The sequence below is a fragment of the Rousettus aegyptiacus genome, unplaced genomic scaffold (assembly GCF_014176215.1).
Source record: "Rousettus aegyptiacus isolate mRouAeg1 unplaced genomic scaffold, mRouAeg1.p scaffold_m13_p_1, whole genome shotgun sequence".
In the NCBI taxonomy this organism is placed as follows: domain Eukaryota; kingdom Metazoa; phylum Chordata; class Mammalia; order Chiroptera; family Pteropodidae; genus Rousettus; species Rousettus aegyptiacus.
The window spans coordinates 38181029-38195709 of NW_023416284.1; the positions used below are offsets into that span (position 1 = coordinate 38181029).

A 14681-nucleotide genomic window follows, 5' to 3' on the forward strand; every position below is an offset into this window, starting at 1 on the left:
AAACTTAAAATAGCGCTGGTGTTTGACAGTTCCAAGAGCTCATCCCTGAGAGAGCTCACCTCCCAGCATGAACTGCTGGAGATCTGAAACACCATCACTGAGAGACTCCAAGTCTGTGAGAGAAACGAACAGTGCATTAGTACCGGAGCACTTATTTTTCAGGTTCATTTTTAACATGTGAGATGGAGAGAATGAAAAAACAAGAGGCTTTCTGTCTGTGAAAGTGTTCAATCTAAACACTCCAACCACCATCTCTGTCACCCCCAATCCCTGTACTTGGCACACAGTAGGCACTTACTTCAAGTGGTTGAATGAACAAAGGTTATCAAAGGTTACCCAACCTGACCATGAACTCCCCAGCTGGAAGGACCAAGCTGGAGGTTCTTTCCACAATTACACGGTGAACCTACACATGACACTGTATGAAGCAAGATTATTTAAGTACCTCATGCCAATATGAGTTTTCAAAAAAGAAAAGCCACAAAAAGTTTTTTTTTTCCCATTGTTTCTAGTTAACAGTAACATCTTACATTGATTGGTCCATGGAAACTTCCCAAGTGCAGGCCCTAAATTAACTCATGTAGCCCAGGCTGTTTATTTGAGACAAACCTTACATGAATCCACCACACTGCCATTTAGTAATGCAGAGGAAAGAGAAGCAATCATAGCATGTGCCCATCTAGACACATTACACAATTCATACGCAGTGCAATCATGAAACAGGGTTTATTCAGTCTCAGGCACTGACATTGATGAGACTCAAACCTAATTTTCTAGAGGACAGCACAATTCTCATTGATTTGGAGAGATGTATTCACATTGTCTTGCTTTGCGGACTAGCTCTCCCAGAGTCCATGCAAAAACAATCTCAAAATATCAAAACATCAAAACACCAGTGAGGATGGTAGGAGCTCGTTTTTCTTTCTTAAAAGCACTGAAATGACCTTTCCATCAAAAGGGCATATTTTGACATGATAGGAAGTAACATAGCATGGCCCTACCATAAGGTGCTGAATAATCGGAAATGTATAAAAGGATTCCATTATGTGCATGAAAGGATTTACCTCCACTCAACTGCAGAAATTTGGCATTTCATATACATTAAAATGAAATCTCCTTGAGAAACTATCGAGTTAACTTTACATGGTGTATCCACCAAAGCAATTTCACCACAACTATACAGGCATCCCTTTTCAGATATATTTGTGTCTGTATTTGTTTACGTTTTTCCCTTTAAGATCTCTAAAAAATGGTTGCCAAATATTTATTGAGTGTTTCACTGCAAAATGCTTTTCATATATGGAAAGATATATAAGAAAAGACACCTGTCCTCAAGGAATTCACAGCCTTGTAGGGAAGAAAAGACATAAAAACTCCCACTCTGATAAATAATATCATTTGTAAAAAGTACAGTAAGAAAGAGAAGGACAGAACCTACCTTGAGGAAATCTGGGAATGCTTTCAAGAGAGATGGGAGATTATGTGTGTGTGACTCTGAACTACGCTGTATAACTAGTCATTAGGTATTACCGTAGATGAACAAAATAACAGTGTACATAAAATCAGAGGGTTACAGTAGGCAGGGATCTCAGAGAGCATTCATCCAAACCCTTCTTTCTCAGTTGAGAATATTTAGGTCCAGAGAAGTTAAGTAAGTAGCTCAACGGTACACAGATCTTCTAACTGACCTGATAATAGAACCCATATATTCTACCACATTCTAGGGCTCCCTGCTACGCAGTCCATCAATGCTTTACTTCTTTTATGTGTACACAGGTAACTCAATTCAGCACAGGTGACTCAGCAGAGGTGACCTCAGAGTTTCACTAAGACTGAGCTCAATATTTGCAGTCACTTTTAAATATAGAGAGCTTCAAGCTGGAATAAAAGAGAACTAAGAAGTGAACTGCATTCATGGCATAGCTTGCATCCTTATGCAATAATGACTGACTAGTTAAAAGTTGATAATATATCGAGAGGATACAGTAACTGGATTGAGATCCCTACTACTACTCCTGCCACAATGAAAATGAAGCTAAAAATATATAGCTAGATAAAGAAAAGATCCCTTATTTCACGGTACAGTAAATGTTAGGACAAGAAATGAACTTATACCTATGAGGTCAATCTCATCTTAGAGTCAGGGAATATTAATTTGCCGATATGCTTTATACTAGAGAGTTTAAAGGAAAATTGGCATAAATAGTGCTACAAAACTTCAACCTCTCTTAGGTTGAGCGAGGACAGTCAAAAGGAAACTGTTTTAGTCACCATATTTTATTACACAAAGAGCTGAATCAGAAATTGAAATATTAATAAAATATTTCCTACATGGACTTTGCTGATGAAATAGCTTGAGGCTTTTATGAAGATCTGATATGTTACACTCACCTTTAAGGGCAGTGAGTCCCGTTTTGTAATTACTAATAGGGATGGTTTAATTACACTCATAAGTCCCAAGATATTGCTGCAATACACTGACTGTGGACTGAAGTACCCATTCTCTACCGGATTCCTAGATTATCTGGAGCCTGACATGTAAATCCCATCAGTTTTGATTCAGATACTTCTAAGAAGGCACTTAGACAATGTATCTTTTGCCTTATTCATATATAAAAATAATCACAATAGACACATTGATTTACTTAACCTTGTTAACTCTCTGGGGTATAGTTAACTACTTTCTAGAGAGGAGGCATTAGCTCTGAGTATACTGTCACAAACACAGACAGAGAAAGACCAGACAGAATCCAAACATCCCAATGTTTTCATAATTGGAAGACACGTCTCAGGACCCTGCTCTGGATAAGGGAATGGTCCCATTAAATGACAGAAGTCTGCTATGTAAATTGATAGCAGTTCACAGGACAGAAAATCTCTCTCCTCCTCCTGAGAATTGGGGGAACTAAAAATGCTTCAAAGATACAGTGCAGTGAACAACAATTGTGTAGCATGTGCCTGCCTGCCAAATATGCATTTCCCACTCTAATTTTCATTTTTGGTTCATCTTCTTATCCTAGTTTTAGCCCATGTAGTTTGGTGGGGCTGACCTCACCCTGTGGCCCTATAGATGGCCAATGGGCAGATATTCTATAGCCCTAACCTTGACCACAGTGACTGACTCAGGAATGAGAATAAGTCCACTGAGAGCCAGCCCTATGCCTGTGGATCTATCAGGGAAAATGCCCTCTCCCCCTGTGCCAAGTTGCTGAGCTAGTAGGATATAATCTTGTCTTGTTTGTAGTCATCTTTGCCACTGTTTTGGGAGAGCTTTCTGACAACGCCAGTACAAAAAAAGTAAAGCTGGGGGGTAGAAACAAGGCTGGCTGAGCTGTGACCATTTCTGCAGCCAGACCACACCTTGACTTGGTCATATGAGCCAAGAAATTTCCTTTTAGACAGAAGTCATACTAAGCTAGATTTTTTGTTATTGACAACCTGAAGAGTCCTCACATAGTCAACATTTTAAATTCAGACTTCTAACCTCACAGAGTAGCAGGCATGTGAGACACCCTGTACCAACCCTCCATCAAAATAAAAAGAATGTATATATACAAAGGGGAAATATAATATCTTGAAATTGCATACCATATAGTAAAAGAAAAGGCACAAAAACAAAGCTGAATGTTCTATGGATATGTCTACATGAAAAACAAAATCCTAGCCTAAGTCCACTCCATTCTTTGACCCAGACCAGTATAAGCCCATGTTGTCCAATATAGTAGCTGCTAGCTACATGGGGTTATTTGAACTAAAATTAAATCATGGTTTGTTTTTTTTTTTAAGTTGAGTTTATCAGTCACACTAACTACATTTCAAATGCTCAATAGACATGTGTGGCTAGTGGCTGCTATATTGGACAGTGCAGATACAGATCATTTCCATCATTGTCAAAAGTTTCAATGGAGATTGCAGGCAGTAATTCTGTCCATTCCAAGTGTGGGATGTAGTCACTATACTAACCAGAAGATCAAGCTGCCCCAAAAGATTATAAAGATATTCATCAAAGAATTGTTTATAATACAAAAGAATGAACAACAACTTAAATATATGATAAAGAATTAAATGATAAAGTCATATAAAGAAATATTATATAACTGTTAAAAAGAATGTTTAGAGAATATTTTTATAGAGATAGGAGAACAATGTGAGGGGTATTTTTTTACAAAAGAAAAAAAAATAGTGCATTGACAATAGAAACCCGAGTTAAATATTTATAGCAAAAGGAATAGAAAAAAATGATAATAACAGCTAATTTTTTAAAATCTTTCCTTTGTGCCATGTGCTAACTGCTTAATATGCATGATCTGATTTAAAATCAAAATGTAAAATAAAATAAATAATATCTTTATTTCAACTTCACAGATGAGAAAAATAAGACTTGCCAAGGTTAAATAAAAGGAGGCGCCTAAACTGAAACCCATATTGGTCTGACTTCGAACACTAGCCTCTTTATCTCTGTGACTCAAAACATTAACAGTGATTGCCTCTGAGCAGAAATATTATAAGTGACTTTTTTCCTGTATACTTTTATTTTCCAACGCCAACAGACAAAAGATTATTTCTCAAGAAAATAATTCTAAAAGAGAAATTCATTAAATTTAAGTATAACCACTGTATGGTTCAAAGACGACTGCCATATGCGATGGATCTTTGCTGAAAAGGGTTAATTATGAACACTAGGGGCTTGCATACTCTGCTGCAGCTTCTGTTCAAATTTAATTTCTTGAAGTATATTGCTAGACGCTAATGAAAACCCAAAGAGACACACACATTCCGGAGAAGTAGAGCCAATGAATTTTCTGTTGTCTTTATAGTGAACAACTTTTTTATATCCTAACATTTTTATGCCAGCTATGAAAAAGATAAATAAATATTTATGACATTTGCTCAATTCCACGGTAACTACTAAGTTGCTCATCTTCTTACTCTGGTTTGAAATGTGCATATTTTAGTGGCTGGGAGTCTCAACCCTAAATGAGGAAGCCACAGAACACTGTCATCTACAGACCCTAAAACTACTCATTTGATTCACTACAGGGATTCGCCTTGGTCGCAGTACATAACAAGCTTTATTAAGGCAGCTGTCGACTTAGATACAAACTTCAGTGCCACGCAGCAAACTGCTAAGAACACACCAGAACTGCCATGGACACTGGTCTTACTGTAGTTTTACCCTGTATCAGAAGCGTTTGATCAAGAACAACAAACAAAGTAATTGAGGAAACACACAGAAATAAATGAGGACCAATTTCTACCATTCTACTGTCTTGTGGAAATTTTCCTTTACCAAAAATGGCCCAATTTACTCCTTGATATATTAACTAAACTTCCACTTGAGGGAGATTTATGTAGTCATAATGTACTAATTATAAAGAATAGGCCAGAATTCACCAATGGGTGGTTCATGAGGTAAAAACAGCCCGCAGGCCAGTTTTCTTTGGCCTACAAATGTTTTTTTGTCTGTTTTAACAGATTTAATGCCAAATTTTTAAACAGAGGGCTTTCATATTAAAAAAAATAATAATAATATTTCTAGCTTTTTTTCTTATGCCTACAGCGCCTGGTCTTCCTAGATGTCCCATCCAAGTACTAACCAGGCCCAACCCTGCTTAGCTTCCGAGATCAGATGGGATCAGGCGTGTTCACGGTAGTATAGCTGTAGATCCAGCTTTTTTTGAAAAAGCTAAAGACCTGGCTACTTTCGTCTAGCAGTCCCTTATTGCACCCATTGGTCAGAGCTGAGTAGTGGTTTACTCAGTACTCCCCAACCAGTCCCCCAGGCCGTTCTACCCACCAATGTCAACTGCATGGCCCTTGTAGGCACCCGAGCTTGCAGTTCTTATAATAGGAGACACCTGAAAGACCGTTAAAAATATACCACACCTGACACACACACATTCTCATTTCCCCTAAATAATTAAAACCATATTTCTCCCTAGACTGCTCTTTGACCCCAGGAGAGAGTTGAAGGAATTGCAAAAATGACACAAAGAAAAGGCTATTTCACCCAACCATGATCTCAGGGCTAACACTTGGTGACAAGATGCTCCATGAACTGGCCCTGCTTACCTCCTCAGCCTCACTTTCCTGGCTCCTACCACCCCGCCACTTAGTAATCCATTTACGGCAACTTACTTAGGGCTCCCCATATGCTGAAGTGCCCATCTGTACTTTTATTGTGATCCCCTGATGTCCCTCTGTCATACCTTGATTTTGTGTCTTACACAGTAGACTGTACACAGTATAGGATCAACTATAGCTCCTGTCATGCTCACCCTGTAAGCCCACCACAGTACCCAGAACATATTTATTACACAAAACATTCACCAGCAAATACTAAGTCACCTTCAAAAAATTCAACTTAGATGCTGGCCCTTCCCAATCTTGGCAAAATTTATCCGTCTGTCTTATTTTTTTCCTCAGCTAATATTTTTTTGGTCATACTAAGCCGCCACATTTTTATCTGTTTATTTGTGCTTCTCAGACAATCCTGGATCTTAAGGAGAGAGCCTTTGTCTTGTTTATGGCTATATCCATGAAGCCCACCATTGTGCCAGTATCCTGCAGGGGCTCAATAAATACTGAGTGAATGGATGAAGTGATAGAGCACAAAGTCCTTTCCCATAAATCAGTCCTTGTAATGGACACAGAGGTACCATTATCCTCCTCATCACTATCACCATCATCCTCATCATTACTACCATCATTGCCACCAGCAACACCGTCTCCATTTGACAGATAGCGGAAACCCAGTACACGCGCCTTTACGACAAGGAGCCAGGGGTCTCATACCTGCCTCTGTGTATGACATAGCTGAAGTGCAGCCAAGGAGATGGAGAGGCTCAGCATCCTGACCACCATGATTATTCTACACGTGGCCACCTACACGTTCACACCCTCGCAATTTAAAAATAAAATCAAACAACTGCTTGTTTAGATCATGTCCAACACAAAGTCGCCATCATATCGGCAATCTGTAGTGCACCTAGAAGATAGTTAGCTGAATAATTTATGCATAATTCAATTTTGGTGGTGGCATGCCTGATATCTTCACCTACAGAACATATCTCATGTTGTCTTCCTCTGGAGTTTTCTATAAGTTATGGATTAATAAACTTTCCCTAAGAATACAGCTTTATTAATCTTGCAAAACATTCAGAAAAAAAATATTTTATTATTCACATCTAAAGTGAATTATGATAAACCAATCCCATCTGTGCTGAGAAGAAATAAAGTTGCTTGCTGCAGCAAACTGTGTCCGTGGTGGTGGCTGTTTCCTGTCCAGTCAGATATGGAGTAAACAAAATATCAAACTGTATCATGACCTGTGAAGACAATAGGGGCCACCAAGGTCACAGCAAACTATGACCCAACTTCTGAAGGAAGAAAGAGAAAATTAGCACAGGGTGGCATTAGTTCAAGATCATCCTCTCAAAGCTGAAAAAAAAAAATGACAAAAAGCGAGGTCTGTCATTATTCAACTCTTGACTTCTCTTTATTTCAAGGAAAGTAGCTGTGTGCCTGTGCAATCTACTGCACTTGTCTGAAGGTTGGGAAGGGAGGTGGGTGAGGGAGAAAGGAACTACCATTTGTGCCATGTCAATATGCACTGGGCACAGTTTTAACTGTGTTGCAGGAGTTACTTCTTTAGATTTACAAAATGACCCCATTAGAATTCATTTTTCTACCTGAGGCTCCTAGAGTTTAGGGTCCTGCCCATGGCTACAGAGCTAGTTATTGGCCAAGCTTGGTTTGACCATCTATAAAATGGGAACAGTAATGCCCATCCTGTCTGTCTGATAGGGCTGTTCTGAAGATCAAAGGAGAAAATATCAGAATACCTATACAGACATGAACAAAATGCTACACAAATATAAGACTGCTGCAGCTAGTGTACATTTACCTATCTATTCACCTGCTGGCTTCCTTTATTCCATATAAATGTGGACTATTTAAATGTTTGAACATAACTAAAGAATCAAACCTAAAATGTCATCTACTGCAAAGGGGAAATAATTGGTTCCAGCTCCTCTATAAACCCCTTGGTGCCCCTGTGAAATGTGTGCCAGGACTTTGACCCAATCAGAGTCTCCTGATCCACAGAATGAGGGGCCTCTCCTGCCAGGCAACAGGGGCCAATCCAGCCTGGCATTTCATTACTACAAAGAGGCCATGGTATTTACTATATAAACACTGCCTTACAACTCCATGTTTATAGGGCCACGTTTCCATCCGCTCTCCCTCTGTCATGTTAGAACAGAGGTTCGCAATAACTTATTCAAATATCCTGGGTCTCATGTGTTAAGAACACAGATTTTACTTTGCATTTTAGAAAGGCAGTATGTCCTATGACATATACTTAACTTTCATTTATAATATACCTTCCCAGGGTTTGAGGTGGTGCCCTGCAATCATTAATGCTTCTCAAAATTCATTAATGCTTCTCAAGCCATATGTATAATAACTATTCATATTCAGAGAGATTCATAAAGATTATAAGTAGCCTTAGGTCAGGTCAGGATTTGCCATCTTTTTTAACGGAGTTTTCAGAGCCTTTTGGATTTTGGGATTGCAGAAAAGGGACTGTTTGGTCCTTCTTAACAGGGCACCTGAAACTAGAACATCTCACCCTGGCAAGATATTCAGCTGCCAGCAGAGTCACTCTCAACTTTCTGCAAAGGAGATGGGGTGGGGTTGGTGGGGGAGGGGAGAAGGATTAGTGTTTCACTTCACTGTTTTCCTGTAGCTCTACAATATTAACAAGCTCTTCTGTAAGAGATTTATTCTCCCAGCATATGAACTAGTCCTTGGACTCCGGGCCCCTTCCTCTGCTCTGTTGAGTGTAGCAGAAGCCTGATTCCAACTACATTTCCCAGGCTCCCTGGCCAGTGACTTCCAGTTAGATTTGCTTAATGGGAACAAATGGGAAAGTCAGGCAGGAGACAGGAAAGAAGGGGGACAAGCTAGGCCCTCTCTCTCCCTTTCTCCCTCTTTCTGCTTCAAGGTGACATCCCCAGAACTGGCCGAGACTCCCCCACGGTTCCAGTCCATCCCTTTGTGGTACCTGCTCCCACCACGCGGCTTCCACTATGCTTCCGGCAGCCCTGACTCTTGGCTCTGATAACACCATACCTTCCCTTAGTGCCTGCAGACCTAGAAACAGGTGCACTAGTCTTGGTCCTTTGCTTCACTGTCACACTTTCAGCTCTTCCAACACCTCGCAACTAGTTTCTTGTATTTAATTCCTGGTACATGTCTCTTGACTATACTCTCACTGATACAGTGTATATTATTAAAATTATAATCTCACCGATACACTGTATATTATTAAAATTATCCATTTCTGCTTGGGAGTCAAGTGCAGATTTGGGTGTGTGCTCGGGGAGAGCAGGGAGAGGCACTCTTTACCCCTGATACATACTGGTTGGAATAGTTTCATCTTTAAGCTGAATTTTAAACCAGCTGCAGATAATCCACCAACTGAACAATTACCCATGTAAAATACTTGTGTTGCTATGGGATTTGACAAGAACCACAAAGCCCACCTCCCAACTTCTCCCCAGATACTTCCTCCTTTACCGAAATGATATATGTGAGAAAGAGAGGGATACAGTATATTCTAGTAATTGTAAAATCATGCAATAAACCATTAGGCTGAGGAGATTTGTTGTTGTTGATTTGATTTGCTAAAACTAGAAGAGAGAAGGAAGGAAGGAAGGAAGGAAGGAAGGAAGGAAGGAAGGAAGGAAGGAAGAAAGGAAGAAAGGAAGGAAGGAAGAGGAAGGGAAAGGGAAGGGAAGGAAAGTATGAGAGGGAGGGAGGACAAGACAGAAAGACAGAAAAGGCACAGTTTGGGAATAAAAGGATCTAAAACCATTTTTTCAAAAGGAAATATTCTAAATTATAAGAGAAAGCACTTGTTTTTTCACAGACTCAAAATGTCACTATAGGGACATTTTTGCCTCCACTGCAAAGGAACTATTGAAGACTTTAAAAACTAAAGGTAGCAAGTATTTAAGACAAACATCCTCAAAAAGCAAGCACATGGGGCATGAAGGACAAGTTGACAATGCCCTAGAGGCACTCTCAATCTTTAAAGGACTCCACAGTTAACAGATGTGGAACAGAACAATTGAAGGCATAATGAAGTGTGGTTTTTTAATAGAGACTGGGGCTCAAGAAGCCTGAGAAAGATACACATGCCCAGGAAAGGCAGACAGAGGGAAGCAGCAAACTTAAATTGAGCCCACATCAAATGGTCTTCATATAATGTTTTTTAAAAGAGGGCTATGTTAGTACAGCATTCAACCCTCTTCCTCTCAGACATGTTGATTTACAGCTACTCAAACAACGGAGCAAGACTATTGTCTGACACACGTGGAGCCACCAAATACATACAGAATATTTGACCCCACTCCTATGAACCCACATACAGAGCAAAGACAAAATATATAGTGCTATCAAATTAACCAAGTGATCAGATCAGCTTTTCTTTCCCTTAATCTTGCTTTCTATGAGAGATCCCTTTATATTAACTTAACTAGTACAGTATGTATTATTTTCATTCCAGAAAATACAATGAAACATATGTTGATGACAGGATGTGAGAAGAGAGGGACAGAAGCATAGCACTTGGCAAGGGGAGAAGAGGAATTTGAAATTGTATCAATTCTGGTGTCATAGCGGTATTTCGCAAAGAAATGAATATCTGCCCTACATTCTAAAGAATAAATATTATTTGAATGAGAATAAATGAATGGGAATGGGCTTAAGAACAATTAATGGCCTAAGGAATTGGGGGTCAGAGTGGGGGTGGAGAGGAAGTAACCACATGCATTTGGAAAGCGATAATAACCACAAGGGCCATAGTCAGACATCTCTCCCATTATCTCTGTTTTACAGATAAAAGTTATAATTTCCATGTATAATGGTCCCTTCTTAAATAAAAGTGCTTCTAGTATTTCACTATAGTATCATCATAATATACCTGAGGATTTTAAGTCAACAAGGTGATGTAGAAAGAACACTGATACAGGTACAATGAGACCTGGGTCTCTATTCTAACTCAGTTTGATGACTTGGACACCTCTTTCATTTCTCTAGACCTGTGGCTCCTCATTTGAAAGTGAGAATAATATTCAGTGACCTGAGGAATGCCTAAAAAGTTAAACTAAACTGTAGCTACCAGACAAAATTTGTCCCTCAGGCAGACAGATGACTATGGCCTGCCTGAAATGCCAGGCCAGGGTGTCTGGAGTAAGATCTGGCCCCCCACGCCCCGGCTCATGCTACTAATGCTAGACAGGGTGCCTAAGAAGAGGTCCGTGCCATCCTGTGCACAGCCTTTCCCTCCACGAGAAAGATAGAGATGTCATCCAAAGACTTCGCCATTTGCACAAGGTGACTGGCTGCTACTTGAATTGATCACCCCCTCACTAGCCTCATTCATCACTACTGCACACCCACTGGCCCAATGGGACAAAGGACATCCCCTTCACTGCCAGTCTACGAAGGAGGGCAGTGAGCAGGTCAAAAGTGATGCTAAGCTACCCACAGTCTTTTCCTTGAGGTGTTCTCGGTATCAAAGGAGAGCTTGTAAAGCACCTAGTGCTTTGTAAGCACTCAATAAGCAACAGTTTTTCTCCTCCACTCCTAACCCCCACCATCCAGAATAAGAAATACAGGTGGAATACGATAAAAACTAAAATAGAATTAGGAAATATAATTTTTAAAGGTAGCATCTACAATAGCAACTAAAAAATCTAAAGTACCTGGAAATAGATCTAACAAAAGAGTGCATACCTTTATAAATAAAATTACAATCTGTATTAAAAGACATTAAATAAGAACTAAATAAATGGAGAGACGTATTTAGGGGTAAAAAGATTCAATATCATAATGATGTTTGTTTTCCTGAATTAATCTTTAAACTCAATGTAATGCCAATCAAATCTGAAGAGTATTTTTGTGCAACTTCAAAAATTATTTTCAAATGTATATGGAAGATAAAAGGCCAAGATATTTTTGAAGAAGGCCACTGTAGGGGAATTGTCCTGCCAAATACCAAGGCTTATTATAAAACTGTAATAGTAAATGAGTGTGATTTGGGCAAAAGAATGGACAAAATATATGCCTAAAAACTGACCCGAAGTGCCAAGATGATTTTTGCCCCCATATGGAAGAAAATTAGAATAAATTCTACCTCACAACACACACAAACACACTCCACCTGGTGTACAGAACCTAAATCTGAAAAGCAAAACAATAAAGCTTTTAGAAGATGAAAAAGGAGAATATCTTTATGATACCAAGATTTAAAAGAGGCTTTTTTGAAACAAGACATAAAAAGTACTAACCATAAAAGAAAAGATTGATACATTCAACTACATTAAAATTTAGAAGTTAGATCACAGAAGGTTGGCAAGAATCCAACTTCTATGTGGTCTATAAATCTATTCAGCTTCCCAGAGGAATAAATTACAGTAACCTTTTTACATTTATTGGAGCAATGTTCTAACAATACACACCATAGCTCAGATTCAGTGTATGGTTGGCCCATCTTTGACTTCATCCACTATTGGATTATTGGCATTTCTGGTTTAAGAGTATATTTGAATGGCTGTGTTTTATATTTAGACCTTTTGTGAGCATGCATATAATGCTGCTCAGAATAATGTGTCCCACAATTCAAGACTAGCACTAGCACATGTCATCATCATAGCGTATGGGCAGCACTGGGCAATTGCAAGGGAACAGCGCTGCATGATTTCTCTTCCTTACCTTCTGTGCAGTGTTTGCACTGTTTATGATTATTCACACTGAAAGTTGACTCTCATTCTGCTATCTGCTGGGTAGTTTCCTCCTGAAAACTACCAGGAGAAATCTGTACCGGCAAAATCAAAGGCAGAACCACAGGGTAGATTCTCAATCATGATTAACTTGAAACCCTGCAGGAAAAACTAATCAATCTATCTACCGTGTAACCATAATTTAGTACAAAAAGCCTCTCCCAGTGATCCTGTAAGGTTTTCTTCTCTCATTCTCTTTACCATGCATCCCTCCACAGTATTCTAATGTTCACTCTACATGTTGACATGTACACAGTAACATATGAGAGGCAAGGATAGTAGAAAAGGAAAATGTCACCCAGACATGACATGTTTTAGAGGACATGGGCTTTTGCAAGAGGATGTCCCTCGCAAACAACAAGAGAGATGCTTGTGTTGGCATGATGGTGCCCAACTGTGACATTCTGCTACTGACAGTAAGGTACTTCTCAGAGATCCTGTGGATAGAACCCTTGTAAACCTTCAAAATATTTAGTGTCCAGGTGCTGAGCGATTAATTAGCATTGTAATTTATAGATTTCCTTTTCAATTTAAAGCATTTATATATATCGTTTTTCAATAGCTCTACTGAATCAACTATTTTAATAGGATAGATTTAAATAAGCAGTTATTGCTAATGATTCCAAAAGATGTCGGGAAAACATATAAGACTTTCACAAGATGACTGTTATTATTCGTTTCCAAATTGATTACAAAATAAAGAACTACAACAAAAAATATGTTTTCAAGCTTGCTGAATTTCAATATTGTCAATGGAAAACAATTAACCCCAATCATTTTATCCACAGGAACTTAATGAACCATATGAGACTGTACACACATAATTCAATTTAATCCAGCAGAAACTTATTGAGCATCTACTATGTTCCAGGCACTGTTGTTAAAAGGAAAAGCCACACTCTCTTCCTCTAAAGAGCTTATAAATGCCTTTATTGAACAGAATACTATTTTTTTTCTTTTTTCAGTAGTGATAAGCTAGAAACAGAATGGGAATTCAATGGAATTCTTTTTAAGTTTGTTCTTCTGAAAACTGTCTTCAAAATGGGATCACAAACACTAAATTTAGGATTAATGGTTACCTTTAGCAGGAGGGAAAGATACATGGTCAGGAAGAGATTACTAAAAGACCTTCGATTGTGTGGCTTTATTTCTCAAGCTGAGTGATAGGTACAGAGTTGTTGTTTATTTGTTTGTTTTACTGTATTGTTATTCATATTTTTCATATGTCTTCAATATACTACACTATGTTTCAAATCACACACATTACTTTCATGATAGAATTAATTGGTCTTCCTGAAAAACATAAGAGATTACCTATATTTTCCCTAATGTATCTCATAAGACACTGAGGGGGCTCCTTGAAATCAAAGGTTCTATAGTAAATAAGTTTGTAAAATTCTTAAAGAGGTAAATGAGCTTCTTCATTGCCGGACTTATCTGAAGCTTTACTACGTCAGTAAATACCATGTCTCACTCTGTCTCACTAAGAGTAGGGTATATAACTTAGTACTTTCCAAACATTTTTGACCACATAACTTTTTTCTCTCCAATGGCCTTTCTTTTGAAATACACATAACCATCTTGGGGGATCCTAGAGTTCCCAGGAACATAGTTTGTAAAATGCTCTATAAAATAATCCACTTCAGCCACACAGTCTATGTTATAGCCACACCCAACTACGCCTGTCCCCAAATCCAGGATGAATCTTCACACCCACTTGTCCTTGCCCATGTAGTTCTCTCACTCTGGAGAGCCTTCAACTCCTAAGAAACTCCTGGTCAACCTTTAGCTTCCAGTTGAAATGCAACCTCTTTTGTAAAGACTTCCCCA

General features: G+C 38.8%; 1 protein-coding gene and 1 pseudogene across 3 annotated transcripts in view; both read right to left on the reverse strand.

The window, feature by feature from the left end:
• DAB1 (DAB adaptor protein 1) overlaps window positions 1-14681 on the reverse strand; it is a 1029186-nt gene that overhangs the window by 347046 nt on the left and 667459 nt on the right. The gene's annotated exons all lie outside the window — the stretch shown is intronic.
• On the reverse strand, window positions 5552-5667 carry LOC118606748 (annotated as a pseudogene).